Genomic DNA, 16,161 nt, shown 5'->3' with positions numbered 1-16,161 from the left:
TTTGTAATGAATTTACCGGATCGAACAAAGAGAATGAGATTGGATGAACACGAACGCGAACACTACGCGAACACGACACAAACACGAACGAAATCCAAGGTATGAGAGAGGGAGAATGGCGCACAAGGCTTGGGGAGAGAGAAGAGATCCGATTTTGATGATCAACAAGGAATGAAACTCTTGATTATTGCTTTGATCTTCATTTCTTCTTGAGATTTGATCTTGAATTGATGAAAATTAATGAAGGTTTTGTGAGTTTTTGTGGTTTTGATTCAAGAAAATTGAGAGAGAATTGAGAGAAAGTGTTTTTGATCTTTTTGGGTTAAGTGAAGTTATGAGAGTTCTCCCCTGATTTGTGAAGAGCAAAAAGTTTATATATTGTCAACGCGAAATGTCCAAATTGTCCTCGGTGCGTCTTATTTTGGCTCGTTTTTTAAGGAAGCTCGGTTCGGATCTGAATTTCAGAATGAAACTAACGCCACTGTGATGATGACCAAATTCGTAACTCGTCGCCGCGAGAATCGTCTCAATCCGATAAGCGATGAAGAAAATACGCCCGTTTGAATGACGAGAAACGCCGATTCATCCGGTGCGACTGTGCAGAATTTTGTGCGTACCGCTTAAGGAACTCGATAAAACTCTATCTTTGGCTCGAAATCTGAACAAGCATGTGTAACGAAGAATCGAAGCTAACGAAATTTCCGAGAAAATGCCGCCAAAATGGGCTTCATACGATAAAAATCGAAGAAGTTATGAATTTTCGAACTCGGCGTGACATACTCGAAAACACACTTTTTATTGAAACAACGCGACGATCCTTAAAATTTTGGGAGTTTTCAGTGCATAATTGGCTTTTGGTCCGAACATATGAAATCTCGGTAATGATGATATGGAGCTCCAGTTAAATTTTCAAGTGAATCCGACGAGCGGATTGTGAGATATGAATTTTCCGAGGCCCGAAACCCTACATTCAGCACCGTTTTTCACTGCGAAACCTTAAGTAATTTGCAAATTTGGCAACCTTCCTCAAAGAATTGGCTCCCGAGCCGAAAGCGAAAGTTGTAGATATCGTCGAAATGGTTGGGGCCGCCCGAGAACTTAGCTCATATCACCTTCCAAATAGGACTTGTGAATTTTCTCATATTTCTACTGTTTAAACCATTCTTCCCACGAAAACTCTTTATTATTTTTCTTCAATTTTTGAATGACGAAATAAACGTCATCATTAACTTATAACTCAAATAAAGAGGGAAAATTTGGGGGCGCAACAGCTGCCCCTATTCAAACTTCTTGAACCTGACGAGTGAGAAACTAAAGTTTCGAACCGTTGAAGTGGAAGGAGATTGAACACCAGAATGAACTCGAAAATTTGCGCTCTTGATCAATAGAAGATTCCATCTTGTAATAAGAAGGAATGTACCACCCCGCAAGCAGGGAGAAAAAACTTCAACTGATCTGGATAGTTAAATAAGCTCCAACTTGCGATAAGAAGGAACGGGCACCCACAGGCAGGGGAAACACTTCAAATGATCTGGACATCAAGAGAAGGAACATCTCGACTGATCTGAGTATCAGACGTAGCAGATGTCTCCGAACTTGCGTCGGGATAGATGTCTTAGGTCGATCTGGGAATCGAGGGAGATACATCGGTTGATCTGGACATCAACGGGTAATAAGTATCTCTGATCTGGGAATCATGATCTGGGAATCTGGGCAGACATCTCTTCTGATGCAATTAAATCATCAGGTAGATATTCCTACTAATCTGGGAATTAGCGGCTAGCTCCTTTGTAAGACCACGGGGATCCGGAGGCGGTTCCTTCAACTGAACTGGAAATCAGGATAGGAACAATATCTCTTCCGAACTGTGTACGCCGGGGAAAGAATGCCTTTAAACTGATCTGGACATGATGCCAGAAAATAAGTAGGACAATCTTCATCTGAAAGGCAAAGTCGATCAGGTAGACATCTTCATCTGAGCTAATGATATCAGTGGCTTGCTCCTTCGGAAGATCTTGGGAGATCCGGAGGCGGTTCCTTCAACTAATCTAAATCTGAATATTAGGATAGGAACAGATATCTCTTCCGAACTGTGTACGCCGGGTAAAGAAAGCGTCTTCAACTGATGGTAAGGCATCAGGACTGGGCAAACGAATTTCTTCTTCTGAACGAACTAAATCGTCAGGGAGTAGATATTTCCAACTGATCTGATGTATCAGAGGGCTTGCTCCTTCGGAAGATCTATAGAGATCCGGCGGCGGTTCCTTCAAAATTGAACTGAATATCAGGATAGGAACAAATATCTTCCACCGATCTGGGGGCATCGGGAATAGGAATGTCTTTGAACTGATCTGAGTTGCGCCAGAAAATAAGTAGAACAATCCTCTTCTGATTCAAAATATCAGGATAAGTGCCTGTAATGACTAGGCGAATATTGCTCTCTGGGGAGCATTTAAATCTAGATAACTTTCCTGCAGAAAGAAACAGATATGACATGATTTATGCATGATGCATGTATGAATGTATATGGAATAACGTTCCTGATAATGAAGACGCTATACGCTTTGAGAATGCAATGCGAATGATGCATGATTCGGACGCTGCTTAGGGAGACAGCGGAGGAGCACTGAATTGCTGAGGAAGCCCTGGAGAGAGTATGGAACTCTGTGGGGAGGTCAAGATGAGTGACCAAGAGTCACGAACTGCGAGCTGGCAAAGATGGATCAGAAATCTGCTGGAGATGATCAAATCTGGACGCGAGCTCTGGTTGGGGAATAAATCCTGCTTGAGGATATGAACATCCCAATTGACTGCTTGGGGAATACCCTTCCAACTTCATTGGAGAAGCAAATTCTCGACACTCTCGGGATGTGGAGATAACATGGTTCAAGTGAGGTACTGCCGCCCGTCATGGGCATAAGTGTCGACCGTCCCTGGCTACCACTGCCGAACGGCGTGGTCTCTAGCTGCCGGACGTCAAGGGCACAAATGCCGAACGGTAAGGCTACACTACACTGACCGTCATGGTACATTGTCGAACGGCAGCATCCATCACTTCCTTATTTTCCTTCGTTTTCTTTATTTAAAATACGCACAACATTGCAACATTATCTCAAATTCAATTTCTATTTTCTAGATGATAACCTAATCATGTTAATCTACCCATTGACCCAACCATACTAACCCATAATAATAAGGATTCTCCCCCTTACCTCTTGAACTTCTTTGGAACCCTAGCTCTCACTTTGCTCCTCTTCTCCTCTTTCTCTTCTCTTGAATATGAACAAAATGAAATGATGTTTCTACTCTCTCCAAAACCCTTACTATCATATGTCTTAATGGGCTTAAGAAAATAACACCCCCAATTTAATTCTACTTCTAATAATTAGGCCCAATAGTTATAATCTTCTAATAATTCAATTAGCCCAATAAACCAAACAAACACAAATATACACAAAATCAATTAATTCAATTAATTATTATATCACATAACAATTAACTAAATAATTAACACACCAAATAAAATAAAATAATATAATAAAATAAATACTGATAAAATCGGGTTGTTACAGTTATCATAAGTCTCAAATAACCAAGACCACAACAAAGGCTTCCATATAGGTAAATAATTTTCCTGACCCAACCACTTTTATGAACGACTAAATATTATTAACTCTTTGCATGTCTAGTATCTTGTTAGGCCAACAATCCTTTATCCCCAAAACATCACTTGCATTTCAAAATATTAATTAGCCTCCCAAGGCTCCAACTCCTCTAAGGCAATCTACTCCTCCACGATCTCAACTGCCGACCCTTCCACTAGAGGCTTATGAAGAGAAACATATCTCACATTGTGTAGAAAGAGATCATAATTATCAAACATTTTAAGTCTAAAAATACTAATACCATGAACTTTGTAAGGCTTATCATTGCCGAATCGAACAAATTCACTTTCTTTTAACTCGAAAACCTCGAAATATTATTTCCTTAAAATCATCTGTTAAAAACATCACGAGTTAATGACCTAACTCTTCTACATTTTCAAACTCGTCACTACTAGTGCACCAACGCTTTCATAACCATTTTTATCTAAAGAAAACACAATATAAAGAAAATCACCCTTGTTCCCCTTATCAGGACAATCCTTTTTAAAGTGACAAGTTTTATGACATGTGAAGTATTTTAGTTTTGACTTATAAAAATCCTTGGACTTGGACTTTGACCTGAATTTATCCCCTTTTGGTTTTTTCTACTGTCACCACTGCCTCTTGAAACACTTAAGTAATCATCACTATTTTCACCCTTCAACACTTTCATCACTGTTAAATCCATGGTTCTTACAGTCGATTGGACCTCTCCATGGTGATAATGTATTCCTTACAATAAAGAAGGGCATAGTTAAAATTCTTAAATGATTTGGATAATGAGTTCAACAAAATTAGAGTCTTGCCCTTATCATCAAATTTCTCCTTAATATTTTGTATTTTGTAAGTCATCAATGATCTTGTTAAATTATGTCAATTGTTTCACAATGGATTTGTTCTGCACCATTCAAAATGAGTGTAGTTGCTCTTTAAGGTACGATCTGTGAGACTTGATCATATATACCATGATTGAAACTATACTTCTCTGTCGATGCTTTCTCAATGGTGACTTTTGTTAACTTTATTTTAGACGTGCAAGATAATGGCATTATTGGCCTTATCCACCATATTGTTCTTCTTTATTTGTGCAAGTCCTGCATGTATCAATGCTTCACCTTTCGGTGCTTATACATAGTTTTTAATGTTTAAGATCGATTAAATTTTCACTTTTCACAATCCAAAATTATTGTCTCCGAAAACTTCTCAACATCACATTTAGAACCTGTGGTGCTCACTTGTAAACTTAACCTATGGATCCTTTGGTGGGTGCTACTTGTTGTAAAATTGAAATATTTAACTGCACTAAAAATTTAAATGTGTTGGATAAAAAAAAATAACAACCAAAATAAATAGTCTCAAATAAAAATTAAAGGGTTGGAAACGTCTAATATAAGAATATTCGTATTGACAACTTTCTCCCAAAGAGTTTTATGTTTTTGAGGATTGAATTCAAAGTAAAAATTATCAACTAAATTAGAGGAATTCACTATGCCAAATTTGTCTTTTACCAGCACCCCTACGAAAGCGCTTTTAGGAAAAAGCGCTGGTATAGGTTTTGCTAAAAACAAAATTAAAAAACACGCAAAAAAAGCGCTCTTATAAGGGGGGTTACGAAAGCGCTTTCAAAAAGCGCTGGTAAAGGCATGGGTACGAAAGCGCTTTTCAAAAGCGCTCTTATAGGGGGGTTATGAAAGCGCTTTCAAAAGCGCTGCTATAGGGGGTGGGGTACAAGAGCGCTTTTACCCTAAAAAGCGCTGGTATAGGTCTGGTTACAAAAGCGCTTTTGAAAAGCGCTCTCGTAGCGTATTTAAAATTAAAAAATTTAAAACAAAATAACAAAAACACGCGTTTTTCCCCTCGCTCTTCCTTGTTTTTATCTTCTCCCTCGCGCCGTCTCCGTTGTTCTTGCCCTCGCTGTCACCGTTCTTCTCCTCGCCGTCACTCCTCCTTCCTTCACTGTCTTCTCATCGCCGTCCCTCACTGTCGCCGTCTTCTCCTCGCCTCACGGTTGTCCTTGCCGTCGTTCTTCCTCCTTCCTTCGTCGTGTCTCCGGCCAGGTATTCTTCTCTTCCATTTCTTCTATTTTAGGGTTTATTCTTGTAACACTGTGGAGAATATAACTTGTAGCTTCAAACTTTGTATATTTTGGTGCATCTCATTGACTTGTGCATCCAAATATTGTTCCCATTCTATTAACCTAGTATAAAATTTTTTGACAGCATTAAATAATTGTTTGAATCAGTTTACTTTTGTACACATTCTACTTTTATATGTAAATATAGCTTTTTTACATAAAATTGATTTCAAGATGACATAGAAGATGGTCAATGCTTCAGTTTTGAGGTAGTTAAATCGAAGAGAAGTCCTTCGAAATTTAGAAAAATACGCTCAAAGAATTAAGAAGTTTATGACCTCCTTCCTTCTATTTTTTTCATATTCTTTTGATTTTGGTTTTTTTCCATTAGCTTAATTGATTTCATTTTGTTCTTTGAAGCTTGCTTTACTCAAGCTCGGTTAAAGATTTGTAGAATTTTTTTCCAGCAGCTTAGTTTGGTGTTTCATTCCACTAACGCTTTTGAAGACTTGTAGAATTTCTTCAGGTATTCAATCTGTCTGTATACTGTGTTGTTACCTTAGATATAATATTGTTAATGTCTGAACAGTTAATCATGTTCTGGCCTTGTGGTTCAATCTGTCTATATACTGTGGTTCAATGGTGCTCTTGTGTCTATCTTTGTGTTTCTTGAAAGCTTCTTATTCATGTTTATTAATGTTGGAGAATGAGATAGTTAAGTTAGGTTGGTTATAAGTAGAAGTAAGTAAGTACTAGAAAGAGATAGTTAATGTATTGCTGTGAAATTTGATCTTTGTATATTCATCTAACATTCTTCATATCCCAGAGTGATTAAGGATTTTCTTCTTTCACTGGAACAAATATTTGAGCATTTCAGTTTTGTAAATTCGAAAAGTCTAGAACATATTAACTACTTACTGCATTTTTCAAAAATCGAGTTCTAGCTAATTGAGTCTAGAACATATTTGAGCATTTCGGTTTTGTAAATTCGGGTGTTTGTAGTTACTAGCTAATTGATAATTGATTTCATATCATTTTAAATAATTGAGTTCTAGATTGGGTTTTTTGGATATTGTGTTAGTAGTGGTGTATTTAACTGCATCGTGTGTGTTTAATTTTACAGTTACTTTGAAGCCTCGGGTTTCTACTTGTACAACGCCGATTCAAACCTACCCGTCTCCCACATCAAGTCCAACTCAGGTTACTAGCCCTTTCTTCTTGCTTATAGTTTGTTGTTTTCTGCTTATAGTTTATTGTTTATGGTTCTATTTAATTTCAATTTAGTGTCTCTCAATCAGTTTTTGGGTTTGTGGACTTATATTACCTTGAAATAAGGTAATGACTTCTTTAAGAAATCTGGTGTAGGCTGAAATAAGGTACTGTCTTCTTTTAGAGACTCAAACAATCGAGACAACTGTAACTTCCTATCTTTAGCTAACTACCAACTTAACCAATATGAAATCTATAACTAATAGCAATATGACATAATGTAGCCTTCCAGTTATAATCAAGGATGGCTAAGTCAGCCATAATAGTGTTTAAGTATGTTACATTTCTAGCTAATGACGTCTTGCTAGACAAGAAGTAATGAAATGAGACATTAACTTAAGTGTTGCTTATTCACAGTAGTACATTTTTGTACTATAGTTGCATAACATTCTATTTCAAGACTTGAGTGGTTTGACAAGATTTATTTCTATTATTCACACTTTATAGGATCTCATTAGGTATTTTGATCAAGACATAATGATGATAGCTATTTCTTATCTTGACAGAATTCCTTAGTACCTGATAGAGAAACCAAGAAGCAAAAGCATTTGTTTAGCTTAATTAAGACATGGATAAAACATGGATGAATTCAAACCGATTGTCGAAAGAGTACGAGAAAGGGGTATGGGAATTCTTTAAGTTTGCGGTTGCGCACTCCAAAGACCCGATTCGAATGGCGTGTCCTTGCATGGGTTGCTGTTATGGGGATAAGGTTAATGGGAATCAGTTGGCGTCGCATTTACTACGGTTTGGAATTGATAGAAGTTATACAGTTTGGAGTTTGCATGGTGAGAAAAGTAACGGGAATGTTGAGTCGAGGTGTAATACGAAGTATGCTTCAAACGACGATTGCACAGACACATACGATTATGATCGAGTCGAAGAGATTGCAGAAGCGCTTGAAGAAGATCTTGAGGATTGTCCCAAAATGTTCGAGAGGTTGGTAAGCGATGCAGAGAAACCATTGTATGATGGTTGTTCAAAATTCACAAGATTGTCTGTGGTGTTAAAGTTGTACAACTTAAAGGCGGACAATGGATGGTCGGATAAAAGTTTCACAGAGTTATTAGCCCTTATGAAAGATATGCTACCAGAGGATAATGTTCTTCCCAATCGAACGTATGAAGCCAAAAAGATGTTGTCCTCTATTGGCATGAGCTATGATAAGATACATGCATGTCCAAACGATTGCGTTTTGTTTCGAAACGAGTATGCAGTGTTGAATGAGTGTCCTAAATGCGGTGCCCTTCGATATAAGAAAAAGTTGTCTCCGGCCAAAGTCTTATGGTATTTTCCTATAATTCTGAGATTTAGACGCATGTATCGTAGTGAAACCGATTCAAGACACTTGACTTGGCATGCAGATGAAAGAATTATTGATGGAAAGTTGCGACATCCGACAGACTCACCATAGTGGATGAAAGTTGATAGTGAATATCCTAAATTTGGAAAAGAAGCAAGAAACCTTCGCTTGTCATTGTCTACTGATGGAATGAACCCGCATGGTATTCAAAGTATCTCGCATAGTACCTGGCCTGTGATTCTTATGATTTATAACCTACCTCCGTGGCTATGTATGAAGCGTAAGTACATGATGTTATCTATGCTAATTTCTGGGCCTAAACAACCAGGGAATGACATAGACGTATACTTGGCACCCTTAATCGAAGATTTAAAGTTGTTGTGGGAGAACGGTGTGGAGGTTTACGATGGGTATAGGAAAGAAAGTTTCAACTTGAGGGCGATGTTGTTTGGAACAATTAATGATTTTCTAGCATACGGTAATCTATCCGGGTACAGCAATAAAGGTCCAAAAAGCGTGTCCTGTTTGTGAAGATGAAACCGATACGACACGATTGGATATTTGTCAGAAGAATGTCTTTCTCGGCCATCGTAGATTCTTAAATTCTAATCATCACTACCGTGGGTGGAGAAAAGCATTCAATGGAAAGGCCGAACAACGTACAGCCCAGCTTTTTTTGACAGGTGATCAAATTTTTGAAAAGGTGAAAGATGTGAGCACTCAGTTTGGCAAGCCTTTTGCACATTCACTTGTCAAGGGTGGGTGGAAGAAGAAGTCAATTTTTTTTGAACTTCCATATTGGAAGTCGTTGTACGTAAGACATTTCCTTGATGTTATGCATGTTGAAAAAAATGTATTTGAGAGCGTTATAGGTACGTTACTCAATATACAAAGAAAGTCTAAGGATGGCCTTAACATAAGGAAGGACATGGTAAACATGGGAATGAGAACTGAATTGGGACCCGTGACGAAAGGAAGACGAACATATCTGCCACCTGCTGTTTACACTCTATCTATAAAGGAGAAGAAAATATTGTGTAAGTTCCTCAGTGAAGTTAAAGTTCCAGAAGGCTACTCTTCAGATATTAGAAGACTTGTGTCCATGAAAGACCTCAAGTTAAAGAGTTTGAAGACGCATGATTGCCATGTTATAATGGAACAATTTTTACCAATAGGTATACGTTCTATTCTGCCAGAAAAAGTAAGAAGCGCAATAACTAAACTGTGTTTTTTCTTCAGGTCAATTTGCAGTAAGGTGATCGATCCCGCGATCTTACCAACATTGCAAAAAGAGATAGTTGTTACTTTATGTGGTCTTGAAATGTATTTTCCTCTCTCGTTTTTTGACATAATGGTTCATCTAGTCGTTCATCTTGTGAAAGAGACACAATTGTGCGGACCAACTTATATGAGATGGATGTACTCTGTTGAACGTTATATGAAAATATTAAAAGGGTACGTGAAAAACAGAAGTCGACCGGAGGGTTGTATTGCCGAACGATACATTGTTGAAGAAGCGGTTGAGTTTTGTACTGATTTTCTGTCAAATGTTCAATCAATTGGACTCCCCAAATCTCATGTTGTTGAAAAAAAGAAGGAAAAAGGCTAATTGGAAATAAAGTTGTGACAGTATCAATGGTCGAGCGGGATCAAGCGCACTTGTATGTTCTGCACAATGAGATTGAGGTTGAGCCGTATGTTGAAATGCACAAGGTTGTTCTTCGAGATTTAAATCCGAATAGAAATGAGAATTGGATAGTACGAGAGCACAATCGAAGTTTCATACCGTGGTTTAGGGAACATATTTATTCAAAGTATCATTCAGATCCTGCTTCAGTAACAGAAAGGTTGAGATGTTTAGCCTATGGTCCAAGTATAATTGTGTTTTCATATAGCGCATACGCAATTAATGGAGACACATTTTATACCAAAGAACAGGATAATAAAAGTACTATGCAAAATAGTGGTGTTACCTTGGTAGCTGAAGCATGCCGCACGCTCGCGAAAATCAGACAGAGTCGCCACCAATATATTTATCCCATTGAGGGAAAGGAATATCAGAAAACCTAGAATAAGGATAAGAACGAGGTCTTTCGACCAGAGATAAGGTACGGGAGTCGGTTACGCGAGGGGAAGGTATTAGCACCCCTCACGTCTGTGGTACTCCACAGGATCCACTTATGTTTGTTCTATTCTAAGGGTGTATAAATCTAAAGCTTAATTACTAAGGGAATGCATGCAAATGAAGGAAAAGAAACACGGGGAAAATAAGGTTTATAAATAATTGTGCTCGTTCAAGCCCCGCGACTTGATGCCTACGTATCCCTTTCGGGAATCAGAGCGCCGTAGTTCGGCTCTTTAGTTTTTGTTTGTTTTTGTGTTTTTTAGTCGAACAGTTACATTCGCACTCCGCTGCTCGACCTCTGGAGTCTTAAGCTGGGAATGGAGCGGAAATAACGTGTCCGATTAGGAGAAAGAATGCCCTGAAGGCAAGAGAAAGAATGCCTCGGAGGCAAGAGAGAAAAGAGATTGGTTTGTGTCTTTTATGTGTGATTCCATGATGGACGAAAACCTACTACAAGGCATCGCATCACTTCCTCACTTTGATTAGCTCTGAGCCTTTATTAGATATTTTGAAATGTTTTTGGTTAGGTGTCTTTTAAGGGAAATTAATTTGTGACTTGAATCATGCTTTAAAAAGAGTTTTTTTGAATATTTAGAGAATGCACATCGAGGCCTACGCCACAATCGTTTCTCTAAATGAAATACAGTTTTTAAATATTTAGAGAATGCACATCGAGGCCTACGCCACAATCGTTTCTCTAAATAACGGTTAAGAAGTACACCGAGGCCTACGCCTCAATCATTTCTCTTCCGCTAAGTGGGAAAGAACATACATCGGGGCCTACGCCCCAATCATTTCTTTCACACTAAAAAGGTATTAGCATGATTCGCGTTGTCCTTTATTAATGTTTTAAAAGTTGAAAAGAAAAAGGAAAAGAACCTAATCTAATATGAACTAAAAGATGATTCTAAGTCCTAAATTGTCAAATTAAAGTCTACCTAAATTATAGGATTTCAAAGGGAAGACTAACCTAAAAGTTATGGATTATGGGTCCTAAAATTCTAAAGGAACACACAAGTGAAACCACAATTACAAGTAAAAATTACAAGTAAACAACGGTACAAAATTAGTACAAAAGCATGACTTGAAAATATAACACCAAACATGAAAACAAATGATTCAAAATATAGTGCAAAATTGAATTAAAGATACTATTTATTTTTATGATTTTTATATGACAAAAACAAGAATCCTAATTAAGCAAAGACCTAAAATAAAAGCCTAAACTAATATTTTTTTTGTGATCATTCTCTATGTCTAAAATTATGTTAAAGTCTAAAAATGATAGTGAAGATTAGTGTTTTAATCACCTAGGGGAAATAGGAAAAAAAATCTAATTAAAACCTAAATCTAACATGAACAGGGGGTGAACATTGAAATTAGGGGCCTGCTTAGCAAGGGCTTAGGGCCCAGAAGAGTTTTGTTCAGATTTTATGGCTGCCAAAAAAGGAAGGTGTCGGGCCAAAAGGGGGGTATGAAGTTAGTATTCTGGCCCAAAGAATACGGCTTGTGTGATCCATTATTATTATTATCAGATTTTATTGTTGCTATTACTAATTAACAATCAGACTTTTATCTAATGATCCTAATTAACAAAATCAAACCTAATTAAACTTTAAACAATCCTAATTAATTCTAATTGAGCGCATTAATTAAGTTGGTTTAATAAAAGGTGAAAGGGAAATTAGGGTTAAAACTTATGACTTTTCAGCTTCCCCTCTCAACTTTCGTTCTTCTCTCTCTCGCCTCATGAGGACTCGCGGCGGCATCGGAATTTCCTCCGATCAAATCTCGCCACAGTTCCAACCACATCGCCACCGCATCTTGGTTCGTTCTTGCCCTCTCAACCAAACAAAACTCCTTTCATCTCGCCCAAACCTCATTCGTACCTCACTAACCCTAAATTCTACAAAATTCGATTAGATGCACTAAGACACATGAATCAAGCGAAAGCTATAGGGGGAATCAACCAACATATCAGGCAACATCGCGGCATCAAGAAAAGAAGGAAAGATGGTGAATTGATGAAGAATCGATTTGAAGCTTACCTGCGGAACAGAGACTCGTTCCGGGATTTGTTGCGATACGAAGGCAAAGTCGAGTCGACGAGGAATCTGGAGATAAGGTAACAATTTGCTTCCGATTGTCTTCTTCTAATATTCCTGCATTCCTCTTCTCCTTCTTTGAATTTGTGACTTAATTTCTGTTGTTGCTGCGAGATTGAGGGAGATTGATGACCAAATGAAGAAAGCTGAAGGATTTGTAGCAGGAAGAATGATGATGAGGAGCTCTTGAAGGTTGATTGCAGATGAAGAGAGAAGATGAAGATTGAAGAATCGTGAATTGTGGAGTGAAACGTTCTGTTATGACGAGTTGAAGGTGATGAAGTTTGTGGATTGATGGTTCGTGGATGAAGACGATGATGAAGGAAGAGGTTGGTTAGAGCTGAGAGTGATGAAGATGGTTCTGAGGATGATCAATTGCGGAGTGAAGAATGGCTGGGAAAAATGGTGGAATGTGAAACTGAGAAAGGATGGTGGTCATCCCCCGTGATTGAAGAGAAGCTCTAGTTATATAGTTTCAGGTCTGAATTTCCCTCTCACTTTTCTGTTAGATCTGTTAGAGTTGTTAGGATACGTGGTTAGAGTCTGTTATGGATTGTAACTGAATTCGGTTACATTCGGTTATAGCTGTTATGACTTTCTGTTTCAATTGCCACTCTCCTCCTCTTGTTGTAATTCTGTTAGAGATTCTGTTGGAGGTTATAGAGAGGTAACTGATTCGGTTAGTCAGTTAGGTTTCTGTTAGTTGATAGTTAATTGGTTTAAACTGTCAACTGAGTTAGTTGTTGGTTAACTGAAATGGTTATTTGAAAATGGGGCATTGACAGAACTGTAATAATTGTAAGAAGGCTTTTTAGAGTGAGTGTTAGGGATAATTCAGAAGTTAGTTGCTTGTTGGGGAAAAGGTTAGGATATTGAATGAGAGTTTTAATTACAGGCTGCTAGGGACTTTCTTCTACCCTTTTTTTGGTTTGAATTGATATGAATTCTGTTTAGATGGGCTTGAATTGGGGAGATATGGTAGGTATGTTGAGTGCTGCAACTGGTTTTTATGCAGGGATGGTTTGAAGACATTTAACATGCTGTTATGTTATTTGGTTAGTATATATATATGACTGGTTATCGTATGTATTGTGCAGGGGCTGTTTTGGTGTTGTAGGATGTGTGATGATGTACTGGTGAATCCGTCGCTAGCAGCTGTGGCATGAATGTTTCCTTTTTTGTTGTTGTAAAGATAGAGATATCATTTCTCATATTTGTATTGAATTCAAGATGTGGACTGTATGTGATTTATAATAATATTTTGCATTGGATTTGAAATAGCAACAAGCAATACCCTTTCCCAAATGAATTTCTGAATAATTACTTCCCCTCCATTTGTTATTTGAAAGTTCCATTCTTTTGTCATTATTTTACCTGTCATGTTTGAAACCAATGACTAACGAGAATTTGAGAAGACTTCACTTAAATCTCCATTATTGTATGCAAACCAAAGTGAATGAATGGTATCCCAAATAAATAAGTTAAATCGTTCTTTAAATGATGAGAAGCCCGGATCCATTATCTTGCCATGTATTCCGTGACTTATAACTTAAGTAGTACACCAAGTAAGAAAGATCCTCTTGATTACTAACTGAATGGGGAAACAAGATCTAATCCAATTGTTCCAATCAAAAGTACTTGATGAATGCAATCATAGGGAAATAAACCCCTGATTCTTGATCCTTATTTGAGATGTTGTCAAGCTCGGCACAAGGGATTGGAAACCTTAATTTCAAAGATCCTTAATCCTAATGCTAAGTTACATAATGATGAATGATGTGTTAGATGACCTAGTAGATGCGATTATGAGATGCATAAGCCAATTAGAAGTAAAAATCAGATGGGCAAATTTTGGGGTGCAACAGCTGCCCCTATTTAATCATCTTAAACCTGAAGGTGATATTGGCGTTAGCCTTTCGAGCATTCGAGGTAGAAGAAGATTAAATACCAAGTGAAACCTGAAAATTTGCCTTGTGAGATAGAATCCACGAAGGAAGGGATGGTGTCATTTTACTGAGGAAGATTGCGTCAATTCTGGATTGAACAGAGTAACCCTGGGTTAGAAATGAAATAGAACTCAACTCTGGGTTGAAGAAGGAGAGTGGGTCAACTCTGGGTCGAGAATAAAAGGAAATCAACTCTGGGTTGAAGGCAATAGGTAGATGTCAACTCTGGGTTGAGAGAAGGTAATTCAACTCTGGGTTGAAAGAGGAAAGATGATCAATAAGGGATAACCGTCAACTCTGGGTTGAGAAAGAAATAACCATCAACTCTGGGTTGAGTGGGAAAGAGAAATAATCAATTCTGGATTGAACGAAGGATAACCGTCAACTCTGGGTTGAGTGGGAAAGGACAAAAGAATCAACTCTGGGTTGAATAAAAGATAACCGTCAACTCTGGGTTGAGTGGAGAAAGACAAATGATGACCGTCAACTCTGGGTTGAGAGGGAAAGAAAAATTAACAAGGAATAACCGTCAACTCTGGGTTGAATAAAAGATAACCGTCAACTCTGGGTTGAGTGGAGAAAGACAAATGATGACCGTCAACTCTGGGTTGAGAGGGAAAGAAAAATTAACAAGGAATAACCGTCAACTCTGGGTTGAGTGGGAAAAGGAATAGAAGTCAATTCTGAATTGAACAAAGGATGACCGTCAACTCTGGGTTGAGTGGGAAAGGAAACAATAAGAAATATCCGTCAACTCTGGGTGAGAGGGAAAGAAAAATTAACAAGGAATAACCGTCAACTCTGGGTTGAGTGGGAAAAGGAATAGAAGTCAATTCTGAATTGAACAAAGGATGACCGTCAACTCTGGGTTGAGTGGGAAAGGAAACAATAAGAAATATCCGTCAACTCTGGGTGAGAGGGAAATAGAAGGATCAACTCTGGGTTGAATAAAAGATAACCGTCAACTCTGGGTTGAGAGGGGAAAGATAATTAACTCGGGGTTAAAAGATGAAGGGAAATCAACTCTGGGTTGAACATAAAAACATCAACTCTGGGTTGAAGAAAGGTGAACATGATTGACTTTGGGAGATGACACCACAATGGTAACTCTGAGTGCCCCAGTGGAATATCAATTGATTGCTTGTAGAGAACCCATCTGATGAGTAACTTGGCTTATGCTTCACATGCAAATGTTTGATTTATTTTGTGCACTTCTGGAGATGCAATGCAATGAATTCTATATGCAGTATACTGATTGATTGGTCAGGGTTTTCTGCTTTGTGTGGAACAGATTAGATGGAGTTCTGAAACTCTGCTTGAGAATCAAGGTGGGGTGGATGCCCCTGCTTTATTGATGATTGGATCATGCGGGAGAAATGATAATGAAAATGCAATGATATGCATGATGTATGTATGATTATGAATGGAATGATTGCTTCCGGGATACTAGGAGTGAATGGAGTATGCCCTTGGGGAAGGTTGTTGCTTGAAGGACAACACTTGTGAAGGTGAGGTGTTTAGTTTGACTCCTCGACACTTGTCTTGGTATCTGACACTCGCTTGGGGGTGGAAGAAAGAATTGTCACTAGCTTGCCCCAGCTTGTAGGATCTTCTTGAGATATGACTTTGACATGCTTGAATCATGGAGATTTGTAATGGTCTGCCCCAGCGCAGATCATGGGATGAATGCCCCAG

This window comes from Vicia villosa, linkage group LG4, assembly GCF_029867415.1.
Source record: "Vicia villosa cultivar HV-30 ecotype Madison, WI linkage group LG4, Vvil1.0, whole genome shotgun sequence".
NCBI lineage: Eukaryota > Viridiplantae > Streptophyta > Magnoliopsida > Fabales > Fabaceae > Vicia > Vicia villosa.
This window is presented reverse-complemented; position numbering follows the sequence as displayed.